The sequence below is a fragment of the Miscanthus floridulus genome, chromosome 10 (assembly GCF_019320115.1).
Source record: "Miscanthus floridulus cultivar M001 chromosome 10, ASM1932011v1, whole genome shotgun sequence".
In the NCBI taxonomy this organism is placed as follows: domain Eukaryota; kingdom Viridiplantae; phylum Streptophyta; class Magnoliopsida; order Poales; family Poaceae; genus Miscanthus; species Miscanthus floridulus.
Genome location: NC_089589.1, coordinates 13,888,061 through 13,895,970, shown reverse-complemented (window position 1 = coordinate 13,895,970; position 7,910 = coordinate 13,888,061).

Here is a 7,910-nt window from a genome sequence, read left to right as displayed (position 1 = left end):
GGACTCATAAGTCCGGCTTGACGAGGCTCCCCTATTTCTATGAGCTTCTTCTGCCACATAACATTGATGTAATGCACACCGAAAAGAATATCGCCGAGGCACTTTGGGGGAACTCTCATGAACACTGACAAGTCTAAGGACAACGTTAAGGCTAGAGTGGACCTAGCGACGTTGTGTGATAGACCGAAGCAAGAGATGCGGCCTCCTAGTGGCCGAAACAAATAATGGAAAAGTCCTAAGGTCGATTTCATCTTGGAACCCGATCAAAGGAGGGAAGTACTAAAATGGATCAAGACGTTAATGTTCCCAGATGGATATGCAGCGAATCTGAGCAGGGGAGTGAACTTAGGCACTTTACGAGTGAACGGGATGAAGAGTCATGACTACCACATATGGATTGAGCGGCTTCTTCCGGCGATGGTCCGAGGCTATGTCCCTGACCATGTCTGGCAAGTGCTGGCAGAGTTGAGCTTTTTCTTCCATCAGCTTTGTGCCAAGGAGATATCTCGGACCGTCGCTCAGGACTTGGAAAAAGCGGCACCTGTGTTGCTCTGTAAGCTGGAGAAGATCTTTCCACCCGGCTTCTTCTTGCCCATGCAGCATCTGATTGTGCACCTCCCATCTGAGGCACGTTTGGGGGGGGGCGTGCAAGCTTGGTGGTGCTATCCAATCGAGAGATGTCTAAAGACTCTTCGCAAGAAATGTACAAATAAAGCCAGAATTGAGGCTTCCATTGCAGAGGCAAGTCTAAGGGAGGAGGTGGCAAACTTCACAACACTATACTACAAGCCAAAACTTCCTAGCAATCATAATCCACTCCCTCATTACAGTGTTGGCGAAAATGAATGGACCCACAGCCTGTTCCAAGGCCAACTCGGCAGCGCAAGTGGATCAACCAATAAGATATTGGGAAATGAAGAGTGGCAAAGTGTCATGCTATATGTGTTGACCAACCTTCCCGAGGTGCAGCCGTTCATCGAGTAAGTTGTCAACGAACTTGTTTCAATATGTCCTGAATATTCTTCATGCAACCCCACTGATTCTCGTTCGAACAGGGAATTTGTTCGTGAGTCCTGGCATCAATTAAGGGATCCTACCTCGCAGGAACATGACACCCTTCTTTCTCGGGGTGCGGGTGCGGGGAGGCCTGATTTCATTTCTTGGTTCAAACAAAAGTTAATGTCCAATTTAGCTCCCACGTTCCATATTCCAAGTTTCTCGTTCGTTCGATTAATATAACGTCCTATCGTGCTTGAGCTTGCAGGCCCAGACTGACTCGTCCATGAGTCAAGAGTTGAGACAGGTTGCAGGCAGCTATGACATTAGGGTGCAGTCATTTACCGGTTATGACATGAACGGATATCGCTTCCACACAACAAGATATGAGCAGACTCGGCCCAAACGGAAAACCACAAATAGCGGAGTTTGCACGCCCGGCACTGATGGCCTCGACTATCATGGTAGAGTTGAGGAAATATATGAACTCTCATTTCATGGTCACAAACATAAATCTGTCGTGTTCAAATGCCACTGGTTTAATCCTCGAGAAATGAGACGGACCCCTCATCTTGGGCTAGTCGAGATTCGAGAAGATTCCGTCTATCCAGGAAAAGATGTCTACATTATGGCTCAACAGGCCGTGCAGGTGTATTATACGCGATATGCCAACCAAGACAAAGCGGATCTTAAGGGTTGGGCTATTGTGCACCAGGTGTCTCCACACGGTAAACTACCTGCCCCAAACGATGACGATTACAACTTCAACGCAAACACATATGATGGACAGTTCTTTCAAGAAGATGGGCTACCGGGCACGTTTGAGATAGTCTTACCCGAAGCGATCGAAATGGAAGTAGACAATGAAACGGAGGATGACGAGGTTGATGGAGATGTGGTGCAAAATGCCAAGGACATAGAAATGCTTGACCGATTAAGGCTAGGCAATGACAACGAAGACAACATAGAACCTTCAGATAGTGTTGCCCATTTGGACAATTTTGACAGTGACGACGACACCTATGATCCTAATCATGAAGATTATTCCTAATACATGTAATACTACGTTTGTTTTAGTTTGTGTTTTCTTTATTTATTTTGAATCTATTTCTAATATATATACTAATAAGTCTTGTTCATTCTTTGTGATTGCAGGTGATGGCGAGCAGCCGTCCATGACGTGAGACGGCCTCCCTTTACGGGAGACCACGGCCTCCCTTTACGGGAGACCATGCCCTCCCGTTTCAGACGAGGGGTCGGGGTTAGGGGTAGCATCCACAGGAGGTCAGAGGAGGAGGACCAGGGTCAGCAGGAGGCAGCGGACTCCTTCCCCGCCACCTTCAGATGAGGTGATGGAGGAGGAGCACATGACGGCCACGCCCGAGGACGAGGTCGAGGATGAGGACGTCCGACAGACCCAGGACGAGGCAGCCGAGAACGAGGCCGCCGAGGGCGACAATTCTGCTACCCCGACTGTCTACCAGCGAGGTCCCGCGAGCCTCCCTCAGCCTCCGCTTCCTCACAACCGGGCACTGATTCGCCCTATGGCGAAGAGGTAAGTAACTATAGATGTTATCACAACTACTTCATATGGTAATGTTGGAAATCAAAAGAGGAACTGATAAATTTTCTTAATCACTTGTGCAGGGCCTGGTTGGTTTTGTCGGGTACTTCTGCACGCTCCCCCACGAGCATCCTTGGTGTTTTGTGCAGGAAATGGTACCCCGGCCTTGTGAACGTGTCCGAGGACGTGCGGGAGCCGGCCTACACGTGGGACAGGTACCAGTTGGCCCCTGACGACATGTACCGCAACAAGCAGGAGCGGGTACTAGCAGAGTTTTGGGTAAGTCTCTCTCGCACAACATTTTCATTGGGCAAGTCTTTTATTGAAATAATGAATGGATACATCGGTTTTGTATGCAGATGTATTTCAAGCCGGAAGAAGGACTTGAGGCCCGGGCGGATCAGGCGGCTGCCGCCGCCTGTAGGAAATACGTCACCGACATGCACCACGAGGCGCGCGTGCAGGCCCACAGAGACTACTACGCCGTGGTGTTGAAGCAGCCCATCAGCAAGCCTGATGCAAGACAGGTGGAGCTGTCCCGGGCCCAGTACCTTGAGGTAGACGAAAAACATTAATAATGATTCGTTTTGAGATTAAGTCGGTTTAATTTTATCTTTTTCTATGTCAAATAATTGATGACTTGTAGGTGGTTCCCTGGTGGTGTCGATCCCACTCCTTGTGCTGGGAGATGATCGTGGACAGGTGGTTGTCCAACGACTTTGCTGAGAACCACGCGAGGCAGCAGGACCAGTGTCTGCTGAGGTGAGGTGCTACTCACCATCAAGGCAGTCGCAGCCTCCCGACCTACAAACAAGCATATGTAAGTGATTTCTTTTATCTTATTTGACGCTGAGTTCTGCCTTATTTCTCACCATCTTGCCGTCTTACTCGTAGGAGGCTGCACACCCAGGCGTGGAGGTCTCGGAGTTCTCTGCATGGGATATGTCCCACATGGGCAGGGCATCTTCCTCTGTCTCCTTTGACCCGTCTGCCCCGCGCAAGGTGTACTCCGACCCGACCGTGCACACTAAGGTCCAAGAGTACACCTCAAAGGTGAGGGAGGTCCATGGGGAAGATTACGATGTGCGCACTGAGCCCATTGATGCAGAGACCATCATGAGGCTAGGAGGAGGCAAGAAGCATGGGCGGATGTGGATTGCAGACGGCGCCATCGACTCCACCACTGTTCCCTCTCTCGACGTGCTCCGAGCACGGAGCATGAGCTCCAGCCAGCCCATACGCCCACGGCCTAGTCCGTCACTGCAGCGGGTTGACGCTCTCGAGGTACGTCCTATTTTACTCGTCGTACGTTCATCTTTGCACACCTAAGTTACATTTGCATTACTGAAACATTGAAGTTTGTATTGCAGGCCAAGCTGCAGGCCCAGAAGCTCGTGGTCGAGGCTCAGAGCGCGCAACTGCAGGCCTAGAGGGAAGCGTTCGCGGCCCAGGAGAGGAGGATGCAAGAAATGGAGGCCTTCATGCGGAGTGTCCGGCAAGGGAGTGTACCTTTGTCGTTGGCAGCACCTCCACCGCCTACTCCTACAGCCACTCCTGTAAGTATGAAAATTCACTCTTACTAGATGCTTCCTTGACATACAACCATGGTTGACATACAAACTTACTAGATGCTTGACATAGAAACTTACTAGATGCTTGACATAGAAACTTACTACATGCTTGCACTAGCTATGACATACACCAATGCTTCACATAGAAACTTACTAGATGAATCTCACACATGCAACCTCTTATCCTTTTTGCAGCTTCCGTCGACGGGTTCGAATAACCCCGCTAATGCATCACTAAATGAACCATCGTGTCATAGGCCGCTTTTTTGAGGAGTTGTGCTTCGTCATGTGCTTGGACTTGAGCTTCACTTGTGGTTGTGACTTGTGCTTTGACTTGATGGACTGTGTTTGTGAATTTATGACTTGTGGTTGTGATATTTGACTTGTGGTTGCGATATGTTGTTATTTGAGTTGTGGTTGTGATATAATGTGTGAAAATGGTTTCGTTGTGATATATATGTGATTATTGTGATGTTTGTGATATATATGTGACATGTGATATATATTTGAACTGTTTGTGTCAATGGAATGCAAAAAACAAAAAAATTGCAGTTTTGGTTGATTTGCCGAGTGCAATGGTCATGACACTCGGCAAAGCTGGGGAACTTTGCCGAGTGCCAGGACATTGCACTCGGCAAAGAGTTTTTTTAAAAAAAGCAAAAAATCTTTGCCGAGTGCCAAGCTGGGGAGGCACTCGACAAAGAGTTTAAAAAAATAATAAAAAATGTCTTTGCCGAGTGCCTTGCCGCCGTGGCACTCGGCAAAGAGTTTTTGAAAAAAAATAAAAAATGTCTTTGCCGAGTGCCCAAACTGTCGGCACTCGGCAAAGACGCCGTCAACGGAGCAGCGCCGTTGACGGCTGCTTTTCTTTGCCGAGCACCGCCGTTGGCCCTCGGAAAATGCTTTGCCAAGTGCCCGACAACTGGCCCTCGGCAAAGAGCCTCTTTGCCGTCAAATTTTTTTCCGACGGCTCTTTGCCGAGGGCGGCGCTCGGCAAAGCCTTTGCCGAGGGCTTTTAGTAGTGATGGCACCAGAAGCATATCCCAACAAGCCATGTTCATAAAAAGAGCATGGAAACACAAGCAGCTTCCACCATACATCAAAACCTTCTGCTGGAGACTGATTACAAGGGCCCTTGCAACTGGAGAAAGAGCAGGGAATCTATCAACCAAAATAAGTAAGCAATGCACAACTTGCAACTTGTCTGAAAATTATGCTCATTTATTTTCCCACTGCACCTTTGCTAGCTAGAGCGGTTTGGTTCTCTGCAACACCCGCACCCCCCAGTGTCGGATCTGCCACCGGGGCTGGGGGGCTCGAACCCCCCTACCGCGGCCGCGCCCATGGAGCAGTAGCGCAGCACAACACCCGCAGCAGCAAGCAGCAGCGCAGCACGGTAGTAGCCAGCGGCTAGTACAACAGCTTGTTCAGCCCCCCTAGGATTTTGTCCTAGATCCCCCCTGTGCTGCCTCCTTGAACAGGATGGAGTACAGGACATTCTTGCCCTTGTTACCAACCACAACACATCGGATGAACATATTCAAAAGATATTAACCACCCTCTAGTACATTTGGAAAGCCAGGAATGATGATCGCTTCCAAAGGAAAATTTGGACTGTTGGGCAGGTACATAACGCGGTAGTTGCGGACATCAACACCACCTCGCTCTCCAATGGCCGAAATGAAGAACATGTGCATGAGGATGAAGAACAAAATGACGATTCGTCCATGCCAGGTAACAATCTCCCCATTTCAGGACCACCAAGTGAAGCCACTGGACACAAAGCTGCTGAAGGTCAACCTTTGTTGTATTCGGCAATGCCTAGCCTGCCTCTGTACAGAGCAATGTTGTCGGCGCTACTTCCTGGCACAAGATGCTACACAGACGCATCAACAGAGATTTTTTTTTAATTTTAACCCTTTTTTGAATATAATTTTAAATCTAACACTGTCGTTTTTTTTAAACTAACACTTTTTGCCGCGCCTATTACCCTGGCGCGGCCAAATGCCTATGCCGCGCCATGCATGGTGGCGCGACACAGGGTTGACGTCACTACTACAGAAAACGCTTCCGTGGCGGGCGTTTTTAGTTTACCGCGGCGGGCAAAGCCATCCACCACCGTGCAAAGGTCACGGTAAATCGTGGCCTTCCCATGGCGGGCAGCTGCCCGCCGTGGTTAATGATTTCAAAAAAACAAAAAAAGAAAAGAAAACCCTGGACAGGCCCGACGAACCCATCCACGGGCCCACCGAGCCCATCTAGGGCTGCAGCGCCGCCGCCACCGGATCTGGATTGGGCCGCCATGGTGGAGGCCGCCGCCATCGCCGCCGCCAGATCCACGGATCCAGCCTCGCCGCGGACAGATCCAGCCTCCATGAGCTCGCCGCCGACGGATCCATCCGCCTTCGGGGATGGCCTCGATTCGCTGCATCCACGCGCGCCGCCACTCGATCATCCATGCGCCGCCGCCACCGATGGCGCCTGGTGTAGCACCACCGTGACGGGCGCCGCCGGGTGGAGCACCGTCGGGATCCGCCGCCGCCGCGGCTCAATCTGTCCCCCCCCCCCCCCCCCCCGCGAACGGATCCGCCGCCAAGGGGCCGCAGGGAAGAAGGTGGAGGGGCGCCGGATCCGGCCTTCCCCCACCGCTGGCGAGCCGGCCACGCCCGCGCCGCTCTCCGCCCCGGGCCTCCGCACCTCCGGGCCACGCCGAGAGGCCGGCCATGCCCGCGAGGCTGCGCCTCCTCTCCGGAACGCCGCGCCTCCGGCCAACGAGGCTGAGCCGCCGCACCTTCGTGCCGAGAGGCCACCACGGTGAGCTCCACCACCCTGCCAAGAGGAGTGAGGGAGGGAAGAGAGAGTGAGAGGTGAGGAGGAGGGGAGACGGGAGTGGAAGGGGAGGGGTACGGTGAGATGGGAGGGAGAGGAGTGAGGGGAGGGCGAGCTCCACCACAGCGCGAGAGTCCTTCGGCTTCGCGGCCGTCTCGCGGCGAGTGGGAGGGAGAGGGGTGCGGTGGCTGAAGCAAGGTGAAACCCTAACACCTTCCTTTTATATGAAGCCCAATAGATCGGCTTATTTGGGCTCAAAATTGGGCCAGCATTTTACGTGACGGGCCTTATAGGATGCCCGCCACGGTAAATCAATTTACCGTGGCGAGCATCTTAAGATGTCCGCCACGGTAAATGCCCTATTTATCGTAGCGGGCATCTTAAGACGCCCGCCACGGTAAATCGATTTACCGTGGTGGGCTAAAGTGCCCGCCATGGTAAATAAAAAATGCCCGCCGCGGTAAATCGTGGCATCTACCGCAGCGGGCAAAAATAAGTGACCGCCACGGAGTGCAAAAATGCAACGCTGCGCATAATCGTTTGTGTAGTAGTGCGTGGCGTGGGACGGCCGGGGGGGGCAGATGTGGCGGGTCCTGCCGCGCCACCGACCATGGTGCGGCAGTGCCACGCCCTGATCTGTGGCGCGGCAGGAGCAGATATATATCCCGCGCGCGAGCCCGGCCGCCCGCACGCACGCCCGCCCTGCCCGCCCGAACGCCGCCGCTAGCCACCGTCAGCGCCCTGCCTGCGGCCACACGCACCCGCCCGGCCTCGCCTCGCCCTGGCCGCGCCCGCACGGCCCGGCCTTGCCCGCTCGCCCACGCCGCGCCCGTCCACTCCTGCTGCGCAGCACCCTAGCCGGCCGCGCCACGAACGCCGGCGCGTCAAGACCGCCCGCTCCTAAGGTACCTCCCTCTCGGTTTCATATTTTGTTTATTATTATGTAGTAT